This window comes from Argiope bruennichi, chromosome 5, assembly GCF_947563725.1.
Source record: "Argiope bruennichi chromosome 5, qqArgBrue1.1, whole genome shotgun sequence".
Taxonomy (NCBI): Eukaryota; Metazoa; Arthropoda; class Arachnida; order Araneae; family Araneidae; genus Argiope; species Argiope bruennichi.
Genome location: NC_079155.1, coordinates 22,225,778 through 22,251,703, shown reverse-complemented (window position 1 = coordinate 22,251,703; position 25,926 = coordinate 22,225,778). Strand labels below are relative to the sequence as shown.

The 25,926-nt window shown below is 28.7% G+C and overlaps 1 protein-coding gene across 4 annotated transcripts in view; it reads right to left on the bottom strand.

Annotated features, from left to right (window-relative positions):
- Positions 1-23,627, bottom strand: part of LOC129969153 (retinal-binding protein-like) — a 73,857-nt gene extending 50,230 nt beyond the window's left edge. Inside the window, exon 1 of one of the 4 annotated variants that reach the window (XM_056083584.1) lies at positions 23,605-23,627. The gene's annotated coding sequence lies outside the window, so the exon portion shown is untranslated. Of the gene's footprint in view, positions 1-12,029; positions 12,134-13,322; positions 13,406-23,209; positions 23,399-23,604 lie in introns of those variants that run through there. The other 3 variants (XM_056083583.1, XM_056083582.1, XM_056083580.1) reach the window with 3 other exon arrangements.
- Positions 23,628-25,926: the final 2,299 nt, after the last annotated feature.

Below are 25,926 nucleotides of genomic sequence, written 5' to 3'. Positions count from 1 at the left end.
GGAAACAGGGCAACAAATTTTCTTTGATTGAAAAGGATAATTTAAAAAAAAATTTAAGCTGTAAATAATATTTAATTTTTTAAATATTTTTCAGTGTCTATTTTTACGTTTTCCTTGTTACCTTTAATATCGTTTGATGTAATCATTTAGTCTCCCAAAATAATATGTTATAAATATTTTTATAATCAGAATGCAATAGTTGATCCAATAAAACAGGATTTAAATTTTATTTTATTACCATTTTTAGGAAGGGAGTTTGAAATTTACAATATTTCTTTCCCTGTCAGCTTATTTATTTATTTTTTGCGCATTTCTCAAATGACAACCGGATCGGAAAGCAATAGTTGATCCAAAAAAAAAAAATATTATTAACCTTATTATATTACGATTTTCAGGAAAGTTTCTCATATGACGTTATGGTCAGAACACAATAGTTGATCCAATAAAACAAGATTAACCTTATTATATTACGATTTTCAGGAAAGTTTCTCATATAACGTTATAGTCAGAATGGTTTCTCATATGACGTTATGGTCTGATAATGCCATGCAATAACTGATCCAATAAAACAAAATTAACCTTATTATACTACGATTTTCAGGAAAGTTTCTCATATGACGTTATGGTCTGATAATGCCATGCAATAACTGATCCAATAAAACAAAATTAACCTTATTATACTACGATTTTCAGGAAAGTTTCTCATAGGACGTTATGGTCAGAATGCAATAGTTGATCCAACAAAATAATATTAACTTTATTATATTACGATTTTCAATAAGGGTTTCTCATATGACGTTATGCTTAGAATGTCATAGTCGATCGAATAAAATAAGATTAACCTTATTATATTACGATTTTTAAGAAGGAAGTTCAAAATGTACAATATTTCTTTCACCTGTCATCGTCCTCTTTTTGCGTTTTTCTGATAAGACTATTTAAAATCTTATCTGAGAAAGTATTAGCAACATAAAATGTTTAGTCAGATTCTTTTTATCCAGTTATAAAAATAAATATTTAAAAATGTATCAGTAAAGATGGTTATTCAGTTATTATACAAATAAAATATTAACTATCTCTGAATCTATTTATGATTAGATGTTTAAATATAAAAACAAGAGATAACTTTTTATGAAATTCAGAAGCTAAATTGAATATTGTGTGCAAATTGCTTATCTTCGCTGGAGACATCAAGAGAGATCTTACATCCCTTTTCACAATAGGATTTCATGATTTTTATCGTTCGTAGAGACGGAAATGTTTATTTAAATGTATCTTTTAAAAAAGTTGAATGAACCGTAGGCCATTCATCTATTTTAAATGATAAAATGTATCTGCATACTTGAACTCTCAATAATCCACGTGTCGGAGTAGCTAGCGATAATTTTGAAGCATTTCTATCTTACAGGTGAATGCCACAAAATAGCCGTTACCCTTGAAGCAAGTTCAAGAACTTTGTGAAAAAATGTCTACTTTGTGACAATTGTACAAAGCAGTCATTATCAAGTTCAAGCGTCTAAGGAAATGAGCAAAGAAAGTTAATCCTTATAGTAGGATCAAGTCTGTGATGGTAGTTACTTTTGTTCGTAGCTATTAGGCAATATAACTCCTCCCTCCTTTAATTTCATACCATTTGAAGATACAAGGGGATAGGAGGACGAAAAAAAAACCTAGCTGGAATAATCTCCCTTAAACTTTCTTTCATACCCTCTAATAAACTTGTCATGCCAGAGAAAGCCTTACATTGCATTGGCGTATAAATATTGACCAAATATTAACTTTTGGCGTGAATTTATCCTTTTTACTGAATCTATCGAGTCATCCTTGGAACGTTATTTGGCGTTCAATCCCTGCACGCGTTAATAATATCCGAAAATCGAGTTGGCCGCGGTGGTCTGGTGGTAAGGTCTCGGCTTCGGAACCGAAGAGTTCCAAGTTCGAGACCCGATTCCACCGAAGAACCGTCGTGTAAGGGGGTCTGTCGCACGTTAAATACGTCCTGACCAAACGTCCTCCCACTGGTGTGGTGTGGAGAAGGGGGTGCCAGGTCAGGTGTCGTCCTCGTCATCTGACCGAGGTTCAAAATAGCCCTAGTGTTGCTTCGAAAGGGACGTTAATATAACTAAACTAAACCGAAAATCGAGTATGTGCTTTTGGAGCGTTTTTCTCACCCGATTGAAACAAAGATTTTACACAAAACTGCACTTGTAATCACATAATCTCATATCAAATTTAAGTCATCATGTTTTTGAATAATCACTTTACGTGTTTCTAAAAGTACAGACCAGCAGATGTAAAACCTTTGTTGGATTTGGCTCAAAATTTGTCAGGTCTCTACATTGTAGATGTTAAATCTCTGTACCGAATTTTATCTATATAGTTCACGTCGGTTTTTAATTATCGTGTTATCTTATATTTGAACAGCCGGACGGAAGGACTTCCTTTGAACATATTTTACTCAAAATGTAACTGAAATCTGAAAATTTGATATAAAAACCGCATACCAAATTTCAACCGTCTAGCTCAAAGTGATGTTAAGTTATCTTTGTGAAAGACAGATATACGGACTTATTTTTCCAAAAATATATTTTTAGAACTCAAGGAGTCTAAAACGTGGAGATTCGGTAACATATCGAGTAGTTCGATTTTTTCAGCATTTGCTTTACTCTCTCTATACTAGGTATACGAGAGAAAAAAAAAAAAAAATGAAACAGATCAGACATTGACCTTTCACACTTTCAAACCACATGCGTTGGCAAGAAAACTGTTCAAGTTTGGAGTTGTAATTGGATTTGGAAACTCTAAATTCTAATAGATTACATCTGTTGACATCTACACTTTTGTAAAACAAAAATTGTTCAATATGATGAATTGGTAACACATAGTTCATCTTTATGATGAATATATACTGAACTATTGAAAATGAAAATATCAACCAATCAAAGACAACTGAAGTTTTTGAGACAACTGAAAAATTCATAATTGAATGTTGTAAAAACGATCACAAATATTTGAAAATCATTGCCAAATATAACTTTAATATAAATTTAAAATAATTAGCAAAAGGAAAGGAGTAGTCTTTCAGCCACAATCATCGAACCGATTTTAGCTATTTTTATTCTATATGAATTCTCTTGCTTCCTGGATACATCGAAAATGGTAACTTGCACACCAAAACATTCTTCATTTGGGAAAATTTTAAAAACCCCCCAATATTTTACTATTTTTGGGATAAACCCACGACAGAGTATCTTATCCCATACCTCCAAACATTGTACCGAATTAGCTTTTTTTTTTTTTTTTTTTTCATAGGAAAGCTCTTGGGACGAGGACGTGTTATCAATCGTTGCATCCCAGCAACGTCTTACTTTTAGAGAGATTTCACAAAAATAAACAAATACAAAATTTCACAAAGTAACAATTTATTGCATACTCCGGGATTAAAGTCTTATCCCATTTCTGTATAAAATAGAGGATTTTGGATAAGACCCCAAATGCTTTGTATGGTATTTGCGAACAAAAGTTATGAAAGATAATTTTTGGTATGAATCTAATGCATTTATTGGATGTATCTTGAAATATGTACTTTCAAAGACTTTTTTACCAATAGAATATCCCCTCGGGGGGCACCTCGAATTGAGGATGAGATGCTTCCGGCATGGTGGTTGGATCTCGCCACCCTGGAGGGTACACTAATAGGTGGGGGATCTGACTTCTCCCACCGATGACGGGACGTACTTCCTTCGGGGTGGGTTGTACCGTGGCTGGTGACGGCCCTTAGGACTCAACCACAATTTCCGCCAAGTTGCTGCTGCTGCGGTCCGGTCATTCAGTTTTTATGGTTTAATTCCGTGTGCCTTCGTGTCGGGTCAGAGAGTTAGATGGCTGACTTTACCAATAGAATAACCCCTCGGGGGGCACTTCGATTGAGGATGAGATGCTTCCGGCATGGTGGTTGGATCTTGCCACTCTGGAGGGTACACGAATAGGTGGGGGATCTGGCTCCTCCTCTCGATGACGGAACGTAATTCTTTCTGGGAAGGTTGTACCGTGGCCGGTGATGGCACTTAGGACTCAACCACAGTTCCCACCAGTGTTGCTGTTGCGGTGGTCTGGTCATTCAGTAATTTTCCGTGTGTCTTCGGAGCGGGTTGGAGGTCAGATGTATGACTTTGCCAATAGTATGAAACTAAAATTTGACTCGGAACTACAGTTGTAGTTACAAGATAGCATACCGAATTTCATTGATTTAAGTCATTGCTTTTAAAGTCATTGCGACAATACAGACAAAAAGACGGTCAGTCCTTTGTCATATTTGGTTCGAAATTTGATTAGAATTTATATTTTGGATGCTAAATCAGTGTACCAAGTTTTAACTGCTTTTCTCTTTACATTTTGTAATTATGGAATTCACATGTACAAATTGACTTCCTGTGAATGGTTTTCACTCAAAATTTGATATAAATTTTCTAATTTAGTGTAAATACCTGATATCAAATTCCATTCATCTAACCAAAAGCATTTTTTTAATTATCATGTTCACGGACAGATAATCATAGTGCCAAAAGTGTGTTCAAAGAGGTCTGAAATAAGGTAGCTCTTCAAAATCAGGTGTCCCAATTTTTTGACAATTATAATAATTCCTTTATGCTTCGTATACGGGAAATTAAAAACTCAATACTCAGTGTCAGCAATTATAAGAATTTCTCCATTTGATTTCTTTATTATTTCGTCGCCTGCATAATTAACTAATCAAAAAGTTCTTTGCTTACTTTTCAAACTTTATTTTAAACGGTATTTTATTTTGTTGCTAATTAGATGTAGTACATAAAAACTGATCTTCATGATTAAATTAATACTATTAATATTTTGGCAGACTGCTAGTTGTACTAGGCAGTTAATCTATTTAAACCATATTTTGTTTCCTAATTCATAAATGATTATTACGTACATTTAGTAATATTCACATTAAGTACATTCATAATCATTTCCTACGTATAAAAGGAAAGCTTGCCTTGTTTATGATGAATTAAGACCTCAAAGGGAAATGGTATTGACAGAATGACCAATATGCGAGAGTGACAGATGGAGTATTAATTCTGTAACAAATAAATAAAATGAAATAAATTAAAAATAAATAAAATAAAAACAATAATTTAGTCAATAACTTATATATACACGAATATATACAGGATATCCATGAATTTATGGGCTAAACATTAACTAAGACTAAGTAAAAAACACATAAAGAAGCATTTTTTATTGTAGGCGGAAATAACTCCAAATGCTGTGGAAATGGAAAAAATTAATCTCTTTATTTAGATAATATTTTTAGAGCAGACGATATATACATTTAGTGAAGTAAGCTTAAATGAAAATGGATTTTTGTAAAGAAAAATATTGAATAGTCATGGAAATTTATTTAATTTTCATAAGCTAATCGTCTGAAAAACAATTTCATTTAGTTCGAATAGCATTACGCGAGCATCAAACGATTCTTTGTTAGAGAATATATTTGGGTGATAGATTGATTTACGTTCTCCGAGGAAGCAGATATGCATCTTATGTACGGAGCTGCGGATTATAACTGGAGAAATGGAGTAAATCTGAACCATCAACAATCCTCTAACAAGACGAAACGGGATCAGAAAAATGTTTCCAGTTTACACCGCTACTAGCTTTGTGAGAATGGTTCATTTTATGTCAAGAAAACGCATGTGGTCCCTTTAGACCTCAGCATTTCATTTTCTGACCCTTATTGCTATACAAAAAAAAAAAAAAAAAAAAAGTTCTCTTTGTGTATTTATATTTTCTACCCTTGAAATTTGACCCATTCATTCAAGGATACTGTATATTAAAATATTATGTCTAGTTATTGAAATTTGCCTTTAAATACATTGAATATAAAGAAAATAATAAAATACAGAACCTATTCCTATGCTAAAATGTGAAAAGTAGTACCTAAAATTTCTACGGTGCATTTTTAAGTCAATAGCGCAATTTTTCCAATTTTTAAATCGATAAATGTTAAGGTATTTAATTTTAAGGTAGATTAAAATTTAAGAAATTTAATTAAATAGCAAAAAATAATATAATTTTTACCGTTTTTTCTCCGATAATTAAAGAAATATTTATTGTACAAAATTCAATTTTATATTATTAAAAAATCGTTTATATTAATAATTAATTAAAATAAATAATTAAACAATATTTTTAATAATGTTGACTTTATTGCTTCCAATAATTTTTTATCTAGTTTAAAAAAAACTTTAAAATTTCTTTTAGATGAAATTTGTAACAATTAAGCTGAAATTAATTTGTAATTCCTCTTAATCCTACATTAAATTTTTTGCTTCTAGAAAATATTACTTCCTTTGGATATTAACTACACGATTCCCATCCCAAAACTAATTTTTACTTTTTATTTAATAGCACAATATCCTTTTACTACATAGTTAAGAAATAGAACGAATATAATTCGATTACTATGCGGTATTTCACATTTAATTTTTATAGATTTTTAAACAATCCCAATTAGTATCTTATGTTATTCAGGTTTCTCCTATTCCTTTTATTTAGTACAATGAGAAACAAATCATTAAAAATTAGTTTTATTTAGTTTAGGGAAAAGTGACAACAATTTAGTAATTTTTCTTAAATATACAAAATGATTCATTTTATAGTTTCCAAAAGAAAAGAATAGATATTTAATCTTGTAAGTCCTGCCACAATATATTGGAAGCAATATTGGTACCAATAAGTTTAAAAAAGGAAAATAAATGAAAATTGCATTCAGTTCGATGAGTAGAGAAACAAAGGAAGAAATACGTTATAGAAGCCGAATTTTTTTTCATTTTTTTTATGGAAAACATTTAGTTAATTATCTATTTTTTTTAGATTTTTGAAAATATTTGTTTATTAATATGTTCAAGTTTATTTATATGTTCGCATGTCTCGCCATAATATAAGGGCCGCGATGGCTTGGTAGTAAGGTCTCAGTTTCGGAACTGGAGGATTTCAGGTTCGAGACCCGATTCCACCGAATAACCGTCGTGTAAGCGGGTCTGGTTCACGCTAAACATCCTGCCCAAATGTCCTATCGCTGGCGTGGCGGGGTGTGAGGAGGCGGGTACCAGCTCAGGTGTCGTCCTCGTCATTTGACCACGGTTCAAAATTATGAGATCCATCCGAAAATAGCCCAAGTGTTGCTTTAAAACTGGACGTTAATATAACTAAACTAAACTTGCCATAATATATGAAAAGAAGTTGCAAAATAAACAAGCTGAAGAGCAAACCGGTGGGACTAGTCTTCTCATAACTTTCCCGCATACTCTTTAATAAACTTTTTATGCCAAGAAACGCCTTGCATGACATTGGCGTACAATAATTACAGAACATTAACTTTTGGCTTGAATTTAGCATTTTTACTGGACATATCGTATCATCCTTGGCGAGTTATTTGGTGATTAACAGCTGCATGCGTTAATAGTACCCAAAAATAGAATTTGTGCTTTAGACACGTTTTTTTAAGTGATTGGAACAAAGATAGACACAAAAACTACAGTTCTAGCCACTGCGTTTTTTTAAGTTATCGCGTTTACATGTTTTTGAAAGTATAGACAGATGGACAATCAACTCGTTCTTAGATTTCGTACAGAATTTGACAGGATAATATAGATATTAAATCTGTATATCGAATGTTATCTAACAGTCTTGGTTTTTTAATTATCGTATTAACTTATATTACTGAAGCCGGATCAACGTCTTCCTTTGACATTATTTTGCTCAAAATTTGATGCAAATCTGTAAATTTGATTTAAAGACTATATAACAATTTTCAACCTTCTAGCTCCATTTTGAGTCATCTTTGTTACAGACGGACGGACATTTTGCAAAAAATTGTTTTTCGGGTTTAGGGAGATCTAAAATATGAAGATTCGTCAAAATTTTGAGTCCGAATTTTATGACGATTTCTATACTTTCTCTGTACTACTTATACGAGAAACTAAAAAACCCCACAAACCCACGTAAGTGTTAAAAATATAGAGGCGAGCAAATGAAACTGCAATATAAGTTAAACAGCGATAATCTGACAACAGACTGCAAGCAATTACAACGCGAAGTAATAAGATTAGCAAGCAATTTATAACCACTTTTTGACAGCTGATTATCAGTACTGAAATACAAAATAATTATATTTTCAAATAAAATAATTAGGGATTCATTTCACATCGCTTATGAACTTGAAGGTCGGAAGTTACTGAAGGTCGAAAGTAAGCAAGGCGGAAGGAAAAAAAATAAATCTCAGTGACTTAGTAAGTCACAATTAAAAACATATTAAGTCATTAGATGTTCGATGTAATGGATTTTCGCTTAAAAGAAAAATAGCGGTGGATAATAGTAGATGAAATACAATGTTATATATATGTAGTTACCAAGTGTTATATTTGTAGTAATAATATAAATAAAATTAATTAACTTGAATCTAATCTCGGCCAATATAATATTAGTAAAGATAGATTGTATATAAAATACCAGCAATTTTTTTACGTAATAATTTTAATTACTTAAGGGGTATTTTTTTAAATTTTGGCCAGTTTTCCAGTTACCCCAGAACTAAGCCGTATAAACAGGGATTACTTGACTGGCTGTTATGCTCATTAACTATCCATAAGACCATGTTATCCATTAACTTGCATAAGAAAACGATGGTAAACAAAATGTGAAAGAATCATCAAACTGTTGGTAAAAGGTTAGAAAATTTTTCCATCATCTAATATTTTAAAATTTCCAGGGTATTGTAATATTGAGTTAAAATTACTATCCACTACTCCTTTTAATTTCTTTAAGTTCGACACACTCTGTTATATAATGCTGAACTGAGCCTATTTCCCCACATATACATATATTTCATCCTTCCGAATATGTAGAAATATGCATGAAATCTTCCATGCTTCAATTTGCACTATTATCTGGTGAAATATTCTTTTTATAATCTTTGGTTCCGGTATTAATTTCTAAGTACTAAAGGAGAATTTATATGAATAACAAGGGAATAAGAGGAATTCATAAGTACTTATGAATTCATATGTAGGACTTTAACAGCTAAAAAAAGACCTCGAAAGTTTGTCAAATGCGGTTCTCCCTAACATAAGAAAAAAATCTTAAACTTAATAGATTTTTCCCACAGTGTTATAAGACATCTAACCTTATAAGTATGCATTATTAAGTCAGTGAAATAACTAAAATATACTAATACTTTATAATAAGTATTAAAATATACTACTATTAATAATAAAGTATGCTTTCATTAACCAAAATACATGTGAAAGAAATATATTTTTCGTGCAATGTTTTTCAAGAAATAATAGACTTATAATTACGAAATAAGTAACTTATAGCAAGTAGATAAGTGATGATGATGATGTCGTGTCCGCCTTACCACGGAAAGAGGGTGCAGTAGCTTCTGCGGGTAAAGACCCCTGAGCACCCGAGGGCAGAAGTCTGACTTCTAGCTCATATGAAGTAAATAAGTAACTATAACAAGTGAAAAGTAAGAAATAAGTAATATAACTAATATATCCCTTATATTAACAAGGGACACTCCCAAAAAACATAACTTAATAATCATTCTAAAGGATGAATATATTAAAGATTTACTGGGGTTAGTTTACTTTTTATGTTAAAACATGATAACGCTTAAAGAACCTTTTTAGCATATTAGCAGGCACTGAAAAATAGTATACATAAAAATTAATTTTTTTATTTTTTTTATTATGTATGTCTGAGCATACCTGAAAAATTTCATATTGGTAAGTTAAACTATTTTTGTTTAATCCGTCAATATATATGTAAAACACATGTTTCATATAAATTGTCGAAAACAGAATTTTCTTGCCCTCAAAATTTTTCATAAAAATTAGCTACTTATATTAACAAAGGCTACGCGAATTTACCTGCGAATAGGGATTGCAATACCGGTATACCGGTATACCGAATACCGGTATTTTGAGCCATTTGTACAATTTTGTAATACCAGTATTCACAAGTTTAAATACCGTTTTTTCGGTATTTACTAGAAATTTTTAAAATTTTCTCCACTATATGTTCAAGAATCGCCAACATAGCAAAATAGTATACGTCTTTGTTTTTATGTCTCCCTATAGGGCGAAATTAATTAAACTGTGGATATCATAAATCCAATTCAAAAAGCAATAATCGACTTAAACCTGCAAATTAATTTTTCAGATAGTGAATTCGACTTAATATCCAGAACTGTATCAGCTCTACTTCCAATAAAACTGGCTGTTGAGACATTATGTTGGAAAGATTATAATTTATTAACAGCTAATGCATCAATAAATTTCATGTTGTAGTCACTGAAAGAACAGCACACATCACTAAGAATTATATATATTACATTGAAAAATCGTACAGAAGAAAGGCATACCGAATAGAAGATTTCTTACTACATTTACATAATTGTAATGATTTTAAAAATGAAAATGAAAAAGAAGAAAAGAGACTAACCAATTCAAATCTGATCAAGTTTATAGTAAATTTTCTTAAAATGTTTTTCGCTCAAACCTATCCACATTCAGAAGAATTCGGTACAGTTATCGAAGATTATGATGATACTAATGTCGATAGTGAAAAGGAATTGTCTCCGGAACTAAAATTAGAATTAGCGATAAATAAAAAAAAAATTCAACAAACCAAAATACAATACAGAAATCAGCTATATCCAAAACCATCCGACGAGAAATCGATTTATTTGAAGATGAGGGATTTAGAGGTAAATACTTGGAAAAAGTATATCGCGTATTGCTAACAGTACCATCACCTAGCGTAGATGCCGAAAGAGCGTTTTCGACGGCTGGTAATATTTGCACAAAATTACGTTCCAGGCTTAATGACAGTACAATTAATGCATTATGTTTTTTAAGATGACATTTCAGAAATCCGTAATAGTACCACAGACTTAATATTGACATTTACATTTTTTTTTTGCGATTTAAATAAATAAGATGTTCCTTTACTTTTTTGTGATTCTTTATATATTGTCATAATTTATAAGTTACAAATTATTTTTTGTGATATTTACTCTCTTTAATAAAACTGGCAAATAAAACAAAGGAACATCTGTGCTTTTTTTCTTTTTCTAAAATCTCTACTACCGGTATTAAAACCGGTATCCCGTATTAAGATATAAAAAATACCGAATACCGATATTGAACTTTTGATCCGATATTGCAATCCCTACCTGCAAAATAACATGAAATGATAATCATGCAAAGTCATAAATGTTTTAATAGATTTACTTCAGTTATTTTACTTTTCATGTTGTTAAAACATGATAACGCTTAAAAACATTTTTAACATATTAAAAAGCACTGAAGGAAAATTTACATAATAATGCTATGATTTTGAGTGATTTTCTTTATTATGTGTGTCTAAGCTTTACCTGGGAAATTTGAAATTAATGCGATGAACCCTTTTTGTTTAATTCGACGAAATGTAGTATTGAGAAAAATGATTTTAAAGTAAACATTTTTGAGTGAAAAAAGTAAACAGTGACCTGCACGTTTTGGACTATGTCTTTTAAACTAATTCACGTATATGCACGTGCAATACCAAAAATACTTTCAAAATGCCTTCGGCTATCAAATAAAAATCATAAAATATTTGGAAGAATTAAAGTTTAAAGGTCCTAAAGTCTCTTAAACTTTTATTTATTTTCTGTTATTCATATATGAATCCAAATTACTCTTAAATGAACGGTAGATCATTACTTTTACTTCATAGTTTAAATTAAAACACAGGTTTCGTGCTTTCAATATGTAAAGAATTCATATTCTTCAATGCAATTATCTTAACAGCAAATGGTCCCTAGGATCTAAACCTTACGAAAAGAAGCAAACATTAAAAAATAATATAAAGTAAATAGATAAGTGTTTAAATTTTTTTAAATAAGAGTTTTACAAACGGTAAAATTTTAAAGATCAAATTAAAATAAAGCTTCGACATACCAAAGCGAAAATAGCTGAACGAGTTCAAAGAACAGATATTTTAAAACTTGTTTTAGCCGGAATATTTGTTTAGTGTCAAAGAACCGAGCAAATTTGAAAAAAAGTTCAAGCAAAGTCTCTTTTTCAAGTTTATGTCTTTGATTCTTATCTTAATATTAGTCTTAATGTATTTCCTGGAGAAAATTCTGTCAGCGCTGTCACAACAAAGCACAAAGATTCACAAAAAGTGCTTATGTTTATTATCTCATGGGGTTATTGCAATTTTGAGATAACTACTTTAGAACTTTCTTTTTCAGTAACAAACAAAACAATCGATATATTTAAAAAAGAAAAGGTATTTTCGGACGAATTTTCGAGCAACCGCATATAAACGTTCAAAAGAAAACGCACGTGGTACGAAAATAAGGAAGAGATAATAAAATTGTTTTTTTACTGTAGCGATAAATTGAATCTTTATCAATATTGAGTCTGTTGTTCGATTTTTTTTATAGTAGAATATTTACTTTTAACTCTTTATCTTTTAAGGACATATTTTTTCCCCACTGGAATATGAAAAATAGATAGAAAAAAAGGTTTGTAATTGTTATAAAATTTGAACTCGTGATGTTGTTTTAATTATTTTTAATAAAATGTGTCTGTCAATGATAAAATTAGATATGCTGTACTTATGCTTATAGAGTTTTTTTCAAAGTTTGGACAAAACTACTAAGTGTTATATATAGGTCTCCACATATCCCTTTAAGGGAATTGATGAAAGTATATCAAAAGCAAATCTAGATTGATGAAATTCAGCATAGAATCTTATACTAAATTGTAGACCAACAAATTTTTAGTCAAATTTGCCAATGAGTCGACTATCAATATTTTTTTTTTGTATGGATATATTTGGATCGAATACCTTAAAATTGCAGTAAGTAAATCTAGGAAGCTAAATCTATGAATTTCAATATGTATTGTAAAGCAAAAATTTTAGGCTTGCATCAAATATTATCCAAAATCATAAAAAGGGCAAAATGCGTAAAAAGTGTATCCGAGTCTATATTGATATTGAAAATACGCAAAAAAACATTTTTGAAAATTCACCATAATGAAAAATACCTGAAAGACAGTTAACTTTATATCATTAAAAATACATTCTTTTAAATATTCAAATAATGTAAAAATCAGCTTTGTGTAGTAATATTTAAAAAGTTATTATAAAGAAAAATAAATAAAAAACTTCACTTATTTTTAATTAATTGAAATTCTATATAAAAAAACGACTATAAATCGCTTAAAGATGCCCATACCCACCATCTAAATTAAATTTGTGTCAAATTCGGCTTTAAATCCAACGATCTGCCCTGTACAATGTCAACACACACGCACGCACGAACGCACACACACACACACACACACACACACACACACACACACACACACACACACACACACACACACACACACGGTTAGACCTTTATCCGTCAACTAAATGTCACGTTTTTCCTTTCGAAATTGCTTAATGTCACGTTGTCGTGTTTCAAGTTGCGAGATGTCACGTTGCATTTTTCTTTCTAGTCAATTCTTCCATAGACCTGAGCATGGAGGAAAAAATACATGGACATATTTTCTTACGAAATACTTCTCATTTATTTATCTATTTCTTCTGACTCACTGTTTATTATAAATAATATAGATATTGATCTGTATTTTTAATAAACAGCAAAAAAAAGTTTTGCTACAAGAAAACATATATTGATTTATACTGTTTGTATCATATTTGTTAATATAAGTATTTTCACTAATTTGTTGCGAAACAAATACAGATGGGAAAAATATTTATATATAGTAATACTATGCGTATAAAATGTCTCAGAATTTATTTCATGATGTGAGAATGAAAACTAATAGAATCTAGAAATTCGGCATTTCTTCTTCATTAACTACTATTTACAACTACGAAATTGTGTCATTATTCAATGATGATATAAATGAGGACTATAAACACCCATTTGCCACTTCCTATTATAACTTTACTGCTTCAATCCGAACTTGAAACGTGTGGCGCATTGGAGTGAGGGAGGATAGAACCCGGAACCTTGTGGTTTGCAGCCCAGTAGCCTGACTACAATATAAAAGCAATTGATCGTGTAGCATAGCTGTTAACTTGCTTATAAGCTTTCACTACAAACTCATTAACTTTAAACAGACTCTTTTTAAAGAGGAAAAAATTACATAAGATTAGATCAAAAGAACAAAATAATTTTTGAAATACGGGATCGTGATATTTTGATGTGTAATTTAATACTTACAGAGGCTTGTGATTTGTCGTTTTATCAGAGCTCAGCTTTCTCCGCGGATTACAAGTTTCTACAATCATTTTGTAACATTTTAGACAGAATATGTTTTTCGCAATACAAGCAATTATGCAAGCAAGCGTATCTCTTATGTTCTGATTAAGTATTTGGTCCACCAATTATCACTAGTACCTTTTAAATTATTAAAATTTATATATATATATATATATATATATATATATATATATATATATATGTGTGTGTGTGTGTGTGTGTGTGTGTGCATTCAATGTTAATCCAATTAATGGAAAATATATTATGTTAATGTTAATTTTTGCTAATTTTGTTTGTTGTTGTTGTCGTGTGTCAAGTGCAATAAAAAATAAGGCTGGAAAAGGAAGAAAAAGGGACAATTAGATTGGACAAAAAGTATGCAGAACAGCCCTGGCCGCATCTTCAGCTTTATCGGAATAAAAAATATGCCTGGAGCAGCCAATGTCTATTTTGAAGATTATTGAAATAATGAAATGGTATCTAAAAATATGCTCCGGATCCAGTTACACGTCTGGACAGTGCCTGAATTTTCATAGAGTCTGGAGCCATCATGCATGTTTCTCATGCCCCTCAGGTGTCCTGTTCTGAGTCTTGGAGTTGTGGTTGTGATGTTTCTTTTATAATTTAGATTTGTCAGGGGAAATTTCTTGTGATTGGCCTCTGTCTTGCCACGGCATTAGCATCCAGAGCAGTAGTAGATACAGGGGTTGGCAGAAGTGTCGGTCAGCTATTTTATGCTAATGAATAAGCTAATTCCTTTTAATGATTAATATTTTAATATATGCTAATGAATAAGCCAATTCATTTTAATGATTAATATGTTAATTTATGCTAATGAATAAGCCAATTCATTTTAATGATTAATATGTTAATTTATGCTAATGAATAAGCTAATTCATTTTAATGATTAATATGTTAATATATGCTAATGAATAAGCTAATTCATTTTAATGATTAATATGTTAATTTATGCTAATGAATAAGCTAATTCCTTTTAATGATTAATATGTTAATTTATGCTAATGAATAAGCTAATTCCTTTTAATGATTAATATTTTAATATATGCTAATGAATAAGCCAATTCATTTTAATGATTAATATGTTAATTTATGCTAATGAATAAGCCAATTCCTTTTAATGATTAATATGTTAATTTATGCTAATGAATAAGCTAATTCCTTTTAATGATTAATATTTTAATATATGCTAATGAATAAGCCAATTCATTTTAATGATTAATATGTTAATTTATGCTAATGAATAAGCCAATTCATTTTAATGATTAATATGTTAATTTATGCTAATGAATAAGCCAATTCATTTTAATGATTAATATGTTAATTTATGCTAATGAATAAGCCAATTCATTTTAATGATTAATATGTTAATTTATGCTAATGAATACGCTAATTCCTTTTAATGATTAATATGTTAATATATGCTAATGAATAAGCCAATTCATTTTAATGATTAATATGTTAATTTATGCTAATGAATAAGCTAATTCCTTTTAATGATTAATATGTTAATATATGCTAATGAATAAGCTAATTCATTTTAATGATTAATATGTTAATTTATGCTAATGAATAAGCTAATTCATTTTAATGATTAATATGTTAATTTATGCTAATGAATAATATGCTTACGTTAATGGTTAATATATTAATTTATGCTAATGAATAATATGCTTACGTTAATGTCTAATATATTAATTTCTGCAAATTAATAATATGCTAATTTATATTAATGATAAAAACAATAAATCTACAATTAATATTAACATAAATATATATGAAGGTAAAAGTAAACAATGCTATCTTTAGAAAGGACTTGAATCCTCGAAGTTCTCATCTTTTCCTTTTACCACTGAAACTATGACCAGTTTAATAAGTCGATATTAGATTTAAAGCATACTGTCCATTTGAAAAGCATACGATGAATAGTTCAATAGAAATTTTATTAGAAATTGGAAAGTGTTCTAAAATAGATTTTTTCCTGCATATTAAGATAAGAATATCACGATATTATCGGATAAATTTTGCATTGACAACATTTATTTGTGCTTAACATTTACATAGTTCTCGTAAAATGAATACAAAACAGCCTTTTGAATTAGTTACTAGCTACTTTTTCAGTTACTGTTTCGTAAATTTAATGTTTTGCAGCAATGATGACTTTTCACAGATTTCGTTTTTGGAGAAACAAAAGCTGAGCTTTCTAAATGTTATCGATCTGCCGATACGAATTTGAATCCTCCGCAAAGTTTTTGATTGGTTATATTATTAAAAATTTAATTATTTATTTAGGAATAATTTTTATTTTTGAAGAAATTTTATTTAATTTTTGAATTTTAATTTTTGAAGAAATTAAATAGAATTGATGATAAAGATTTCTATTAAACATTAAAAGAAAATAGAATATGTATTTTATATTTCGAGTTTTGTTAGATTGTTAAAAATTAAATTTTGTTCCGAAAAACCAAAAATTCTTATGAAAATTCCGTAAATATAGTGAAAAATATTTATAAAAAATTAGCATTTAATTAGGATTAAAAAATCATAAACATTTTTATTCTAAATAAATTTATATTGGGTAATATAGAAAAAATAATAGAAAACATTAAAAACTGAATTGCCTGAAATATTTTGAAATTTTTAAAAATATATACATTTTTTTTAATTTTGAAAAAAAAATAATATTTCGTTTCAATAAAAAAAAAGAAATTTGTTTTATTTATATCTTAATACATATAACTAAAATATTTCATAACCCTAAGTGAAAAATTAAAAATTCGAAAAAATGCCTAATAGAGCGAACTTTTCCCTTAACGTCAAGGAAAGTCTTTTCTTTATTTATGGATTATTTATAAAAATATGTTTTATAAAAAATATTTATTTCTTTTTACTCTAGAAAATTATACAAAGATATTTTTTGAAAAAAATAATAGTCTAAAAAGATTGCACTTGAAATATTGATTTCATTGAAAAAAAAAAAAAAAACCACAACTGTATTTTTGAATAGTGTAAAAGTCAGTTTTGGTGCGAAAATATTTTTTAAATCAAAATCTAACTTAGTTTTTTTAGTGAATTAAAATTTAAATACGAAGCAAACTTTCCAAACTCTATTTGTCACAAATTTAGTAGCTCCAGGTGGTCTGTAAGTAGAGAGCAAAAACAGACATTCTATAATATTATTAGTAGAGGTATTGAATAAAAAATATAAAGATTTCTAAAGTAAAAAAATAATTAAAATAAAAATGTTCTGCTTTGGCACATTAAATAAAGCAGCCCACTTCCACTAAATGTTTTATTTAATTCTTATTTGTACTATAAATATTAGTATAAGTTTAATTAGTTATTAGTAAAATTTCTTGTATTATAAATATTAGTTTAGGTTTTCTTTAGTTATTAGTATAATTTACTTGTATTATAAATATTAGTATAATTTGAAAAGGCTTGAAATAAATTTTCAAGTTACCAATTATTTCTAACACTTTTGATTTTCAATAACCGTATGTTCAATAAGAATTTTTAAAAAAATTCAACTATTATCAAAATGTCATGATATGCTACGTTCGTAGTGATAATATAAAAGGATGTACAATCTTTTATACGCAGAGATTGTTTAGCTTTTGATAGTTTTGAAAGATAAACACTAAAATTGTATCAAATTGATAAATTGATGAGTAAGAGCGGGAATTGTACGTTTCCTAATAACTAATAGTAGATATTTTTCGTTTTTTTTGTTGTGATAAATAGTAGTAGAAATTCTACGCTTTTCTGATAAGTATTGATAGATATTTTACGTTTTTCTGATAAATAATAGTAAGTACTTTATGTTTTGCTCGCAATAACTGATATGATATATTTATGATAAAGGTATGAATGCTATTAGATGATTTGTTTATTTTTTATTATTTGTATTGTATTGTGTTCTAGTATTATTCATTTCACTGTGTATTAGTTGTTTCTCTGTAAATATGACCAATGATCCAATTCAACTAAATTTCTTATGCGTTCCTTGATACCTACTTACTAAATCATCTTAATGCCATGCTGTTACTCTAATCATCTGTTTTGCCCGGAGGTTTGGAACCTTGAGTTCAAGAACTCCTAGGCACTTTCCTGAAATTGGCAAATTGGCATAACTTGATGGCCATGATTACCTCTACAAAGTATTTTAAATAAACAAAAAAAATTATGTTATTTTAAAAACTATGTTATTTTAGTTAGTTTAGTTAAAAACTTAGTTAAAACTGTGTTATTTTAGCAGCTTTCGATACATTCCGTTCGATGTATATGTGAACTTTCCTATTACAGTCAAAGGCGACATCTAGTGTTAATAAAAAAATAATTATGTCAAATTGCAATTGATTTTGCAATATATTATTGCATTTTCTGATTTCTCATGTAGAAATCAGATAATATAAAATTGAATGTCTCTAAATTACTGTTTATAATAACTATTACTATTATAATTAAAATTATTAAATTTCTATTTCTAAATTACTAAAATTATTATTATTAAAAATTACTATTACTAATTAATATTACTAAATTACTATTACTAATTAATATTACTAAATTACTATTACTAATTAATATTACTAAATTACTATTACTAAATTACTGTTTATAATAACTATTACTATTTATAATAAAATTATAAGTCACTGAATGTATATTAGCGCTCTAAAGACTTAGAATGACCTAAATTTTATGATAATGGAAAGAAGATTCAATAAAAGGTATAAGGCTTTTAAAATAGTAATAATACTAATTAAATAGTAAGAGTTAGATGATTATCAGGACTTGTAATTTAACAATATTATGATAATGGAATATTTAAAACAAAATATTTTTTTGAAATTTTTGCTACGATTATTCCAATGAGGCAACTAATTGCCAAAGCCAGTTAAATAATAAGTAGACTCTTTCCTCATTACATTTCAACAATGGAATGAAATTACGCAGTTAAATATTTCATGGAAAAATGAAAGAGACTCAAATTTCTTTGCCACTATAAATTCTATTGTTAAAAAATATACAAAAATTACTTTAAAAAACCAACAAATTTGCCTGAAATATTACAAAAGAATTAAATTATTGAAAAAAATACCTCGTTATATTTCAATATGGCTTAAAATTTAATTTTGTGCAACAATACTTTTGAGAGTTATCGCGGGAAAGCGATTAATATAGTTTAATTTATAATTACTCCAAATAAAAAAATTACTCTGACATGTCTATTTGCACATTGCAAAGTACATATATAACAAACAGGGTAGCTCTTTACTGTTCAGTAACTCAGCACTCAGCACTCCGCACACACACATTCGTCCACATATTTTCCTTTGATATGAATCAAAATTGTTTGAGAATTCATATTCATAAATTAAGGTGTACGTACACACTAGAAGATATTTTTTAAAATTTTAACTGTAAAAATCCAGTTTTTTTACAGTAGGTCATTAATATATGTTTAAACTCATTTCAGTGAGAAAAAACCATATTTCACTAATTATTAATTAATTAAATAATATTTAATGAGCTAATTAGCCTATTTTTTGAAACATGATATCTTAACTTCTAATTTGTACAGACACACAATTCTAGTTGGAAATGATGCCTAATATTAGTCTTCATGTTGTCTGCCTCAATCAAGTTATAAAAATATATAGTTTTTTTTAACAATTTTTTCATCAATGATGAATAGAAAAAGCGAGATTTTTTCTGTCATTTTAACTTTCAAATAGCTATTAAAAATTTTCTTCTATAAATATAACTTTGATTGAGGTACAAAACATTTGCTATTTCATACAGATTATTTTGATATATAAATAATTGTATTTGATTAATTTCTTGCTGAGTTATGATTGTTTGAATGAAGCAACATAGTGGAAAAATATCATTCTTCATAAAATGAGTTTGAAAAAAAAACTGTGACTATAGTTTTTAATGAAAGCACCTCAAGAGAAATCGTTATAACACGAGAAATATTTCGAATATTGACAACATCTTGGTATCGTTTGAAAGCTAAAGGATCAGAGAGCATTATTAAGCAATAAAAAATATTAGATATTCTGAACGATTTTCGAAGTTTCAAGTGAGTACATATAACTTAAATAAGCAGTTTGAAATTATCGTTAAAAACAATTTTAAACGTAACGAATTATTTATATTGATGCTACATATAACTAGCAGAATTTTTTTTTCATTTACTTTCTAGAAAGTTTCTATAATAAAGCTCATTTTGTATTGAGTATCGTACTGTAGAGAAGCAATCCGAATGTGGATTTGAAATTACAGGAAAAAATTGCCGTACACTTGCATATCAATTTTCATTATCATACCTGAAGTGTAATCGTGTTTACATGTATTAGGAGGAAGAGAAAGAGCAGATAAATATTTAAATAGTCTAGACATATTTGTAAACATAATTTGTTTAAAATTATACTCAAATCTACATTTTTCCTATTACGAAAATTCACACGTCTTACCCGTTGCATTTCTTAATTATTAAGTCTATATAAGCAAAAATAGACAAAATATTAGGCAGGGAAAAGGAAAATTAAATATTGTCTAAATAAATCAAGTGTTGAGGATTCCTGTAAATCAGTCTCGAAGCAAGGAAAAATATGAGTAGATTGAAATATTGTGCCATTATAGTATTTTAATTTTAATATGTCTGATTTTGCATATTTAAATATATATATATATATATATATCTTGATAAAGTAACCGTTATAATGGACATACAAATTCAAGACAGTCACATCATCTATGCAGTAATTAATCGATTATTGTTTCAAAATATACTTACGGATAATTTTTAAAAATTATTTAATTTGTGGAAGAGAGTTTAAAAACAAAATTTGGTATCATTGAAAAACTAGTTTTTATTTTTTTAAATTTAAATTGGCATAAAAATACTTAAAGTACGTTTATATACTCCGAAGTTGCTAATAAAATTACTAGCTCTTTTATTTTTAATAGGAAATCTAAAAATTTGGAAAATATTTTTCCCGTACGGATTATTTTTCTAAGAAACAATCTTGTAACAAGATTGGTACCTCTAGGTTCAACTATCTTCATTGCAAAGCGTTTGAGAGTTTTTTTGCATTATTTATGTTTCCACGTCGGTCATTATTTAGGTTTCCAAAAGGTAAAAATAATAATCTGCAAATGTGACACGAATGCGGGGTATATTATAAGAATTTCTTTCTCGGTTTTTTACAATACCTTAAAGATTTTCTTAAAACAGGAAGTTGGTCAGTTCATTCTAGTGCGAATATCATTTTTTAAGTAATATTAAACAAAAATGTCTTTCATGACTTTTTATAATATCTTAACGGTTATCTTATGGAAATGTTTACAGAATTATAATGGATTTGTGCATTTTAAGAGGAATATCAATAACTGCTTAAATAATTTTTAACCACGTATTTTTGTGACATAATTTTTTTTATTAAGTGTTTTACAATATCATAGAGATTTTCTTATGGATTATTTACTCTATGAAAGTGGGTTAATTCATTTCTACATAACTACCATAAGTAGATTAAGTAATGTCAAAATATTTCCTTTCTTATCATGTGATAAAAAGTTCTCATTTGTCTTTTTACAGTATTTTAAATGAGATTGTTACAGCTTAAAATTGAATAAGTTCATTTCAGCAAGAATGTATTAAGTTGGTTAAGTAATAATAAGGCATTTCTTTTTTTCTTTGCTATGCAGTTTTCTCACAAAAAATAAATATTATTAGTTGGAGTTTTATTTTTATAAATTAAAAAGTTTTGTGTTTAGCTTTAGATTTAAAATGTACGAGTAAACATTTTAGAATATTATTTTTTTCTAAATTGTTTTTAAAGAAAAAAAAATATCATTAATCTATGATTTCGGTACCAAGATGACAAATCAAATTTCATACAACAAGTTTATTGTGTTTTCACATACTTAGAAATATATATACAGATAAACGATCAATTCAATTATGGGTTTGAGAAAAACACTTAAAACAAAACACTTAACAAATAAAAACATTTAAAATGGTAAATTAATAAATCATATTCCATTTATCTAGATGCAGCATTATACAGATTGTCCGTTTATCTTACAAGCCTACAAACAAACCAATAGATTTCTCACTAACATATTTCGTCAGGAATTCAATAGAAATTAATAATTTCAGCGTAAAACAACAAATCTAGTTTTCTTCGTTGAATTTTTTGAGTTATCATATTCATAGATTTTTTTTTTAACTCAGAGAGTTATAGAATATGGAGAAGTACCAAAATTTTAAGATCGTCTTATTTGCTAATTTGGCAAAGTAAATATTTTCTATTTTTTCCACCATCAACCGTATTTAAAGTATGAATTACAACATTTGTAAAATAAATAAAAAATAAAAATAAGCTTTTTGAAACAACTTATTCTGCCAAGTTATTGGCTTTCCCAGCAGTTAAACTATCAAAATGAAAAACCTTTATTTAAAACTTTTCCTTGGTTTTACAAAATTGAAAAATATTAATTTAACCCCTTCACATACAACAACTAGTCTGAATTATGAATTTTCAATTTTAAATCTTCATTTAAATGAAAGTTTTAAGCAATACAATATAGAAAAATTGACTTTAGATAGATATCAAAAAGGATTTAAATAAACATAATTAAAAGCATTCTATAAAGCTGGAACTAATAGAACATTTTACAAAAATACACATTTTTTAAATACATTTACAACGGCACAATATTATTTTAAATTAAATTTATGAAATGCCCAAAGATTTCAGTAATAAATTAATTCCTATTTACAAATCTTATAAATTCATTTAATCAAGTACTTACCAATAGCAATGTTTTACTTATTATTTAGAAAGTTAGGGAATAATGCAAGATCGCTATAAAGCTTTCGAAATAACAAGCATTCATATACGCAGGCTTATTTGCTAATGATTTGCAGCATTTGCCGTTCATTGATGTAGCCTACCAATAGACAAACTGTGCAATCATTTTTATACAAACCAAATATCCTCCGCAGTATGAGGATACAATTAATCGATAATAAAAATTTTAAATTTTCAGATCACAAATGAACATTAGTTACAATCTATTGGTTTTTGCAATGAAAACAATGAAATGTTAAATCTGTATTAGTTCAAAACTTATACAAAAGAATCAAATAGGTCGAATTATTATATAAGTATTAAATTTCCACATACATTGTAGATAAAATCGATTACCTCTTTCCTGGTAAGATTTCCTGCAGATGCTAAATAACACATTATTCGGATTCGATTGTAATTTATTGCACTAATTCGATCCGGAATGTCATTGTCACAAAATTACTTGAGTCAGCAAATAGGTGTGATTAGTGACTCAAGATCTGATGTTTTACATTTTGTACAAAGATTACGACTTTACTTCCAAATAGACTTTATTCATTTTCTTTTATCTCCCAAATGTTAATCTTAAAAGGATGAAACAGTTCAACATAAGCGATTAAAATAAATTATAATTAATCAAGCCGGCACCCTGGCCTAGGGGTAGCGCATCTTTTCCGTGATCTGGGCGTTCTGGTTCGGACATGATTGTTCTTTACCCTGTGTACTGTTCTGTGAGGTCTTTGAAAGAGGCCCTGTAAAAAGGGGCTGTGCGAGCTAGTTTGTGAGGGTCATCACATGAGCTAAAGTCAGACTTCTGCCCTTTGGTGCTCAGGGGTCTTTACCCTCAAAAGCTACTGCACCACTCTGTCCCAATCTCTTGAACTTGGTTTGAATTGGTGTTCAATCCAATGGGAATAAGCAACAACAACAGCGTAATTAATCATCGTGGGAAATTAACTATTCATTATTTGTTCGTATATTAAAAAAAAAACACTTTATGAAAGAGTAAAGAACCTGTTCACCAACTTCAACTATTCTACAGATTTCCTCAATTTTTATTTCATGTGCAAACAATTACTGACCACCCTCTCTATCACCATTTCGAAAAAAAATATTGTAGAATGAAACAGTTGCAAAGCATCTAGCCTAAACAATTAGTCCAATTTCGTCAATTTTCATTGTTGATTGATTTCGCTCATTTTTGAAGTATAAATTGTACATCATAATATTCTACAATCATAATTTAAAAAAAATACTTAAATTTCTTTTAATAGGATGCCATTCATTAAAATTGGTTGGCATGTTTATATTAATATCTCTGATAAGGTTCACGAAGAAAATATCTATTAATGAGAAATATATGTGTCTGTGTTTTGTCTCTATATGTCCGGCTGTTTAATTAAAAATACCAAACTGCCAAACATAATTCCTTTGAGGGTGGAAATGCGCACAACGCTTTTTTGAAAATTTTTTTCGAATTTAAAGTAATTAAAAAATTAAGCGAAATTTGGATGCTTTTCTACTATATCTACAGAAAACTTACTGCACAAATATTATTTTTACATCATCTTAAATTTTAAAAAAATATTCTTTCAATAATTTTAATTTTTTTTATTATAATAAATTGTTTCTGAATTTTTCCAATTTTTTAAAATTTTCTTTTTGCTGAATTTCTAATAATAACTTAAGCAACCCTGAAATTCAAACATTTTTCATTTTTTTTCTTCAAATGCTTAATCATGTGATTTTTTTTTTTTTTTTTTTTTTTTTGTATTGGTGAATATCCTATTTTGTATCCCTTTTGTAGCAACATTCTTGTTAACAGCTGGGTAGTTTACGAAATGAATAAAAAAGTGAAATGACAATATCCTGAAAATTTCGTCATAAAACTGTCACCCTTCCTTCGTGGTGCCACCCCCGCCTGTGGCAGCGGATTCACGACCAGAGAAAGCTTCAGACGGCACGCGTTCCCCTTTCGACCGCTCAAAACCCTCAGTTTCTTTGACTCCCTTCCCTCCCCCCCATAGCCCAAACAAATTTTCTGGCTCTTTGATGTTTATCCATCTACCGACATTTTGCGGGAAGCTACAGGCGTACCACGGGCGACGGGGGAGTGTGGTCCCCCAGTGGGTTGGATGTCAGATTTATGACCAAATCCGTGAGGTGGCAGGTCGTTGGACCGCCGCTTCCCAGAGCCCGCGGTCACGAAAGCAGATATGAGCGCTGCAGGCCTTGACCCACGTTGGATTGTCATACCGCTGAGTTTAGTTTAGTATATATATATGTATAAATATAAACATTATGCAATTCAAAGACTATGATTAGCAGTTGATTTTTTTTAGTAATAAAATGTTCAATTAAATTTCAGAAAAGGGCTTTAAATGGACAAAAATGTTAGCATTTTTTTAACATAAATTTCGGAAGTATTGTAATATAAAATTGATTTTGACAATATCTAAAATTTCAATAAAATTACTTTTTCAATGATATCTATTTAAATTCTAATCTATAAAAAGTAATTTTTAGTTTTCAACAGTAGATTATATTGTTGCCCAGGCCGTTTCATTCCGTATTCATTCTGTTTTAATTATATCATAAGATATTTAACTCTATGATTTGTTCCTGCTGCTGAAAGCTTTGAAAGAAGGATTCTATTTAATATATGTGAAATTCATTTAT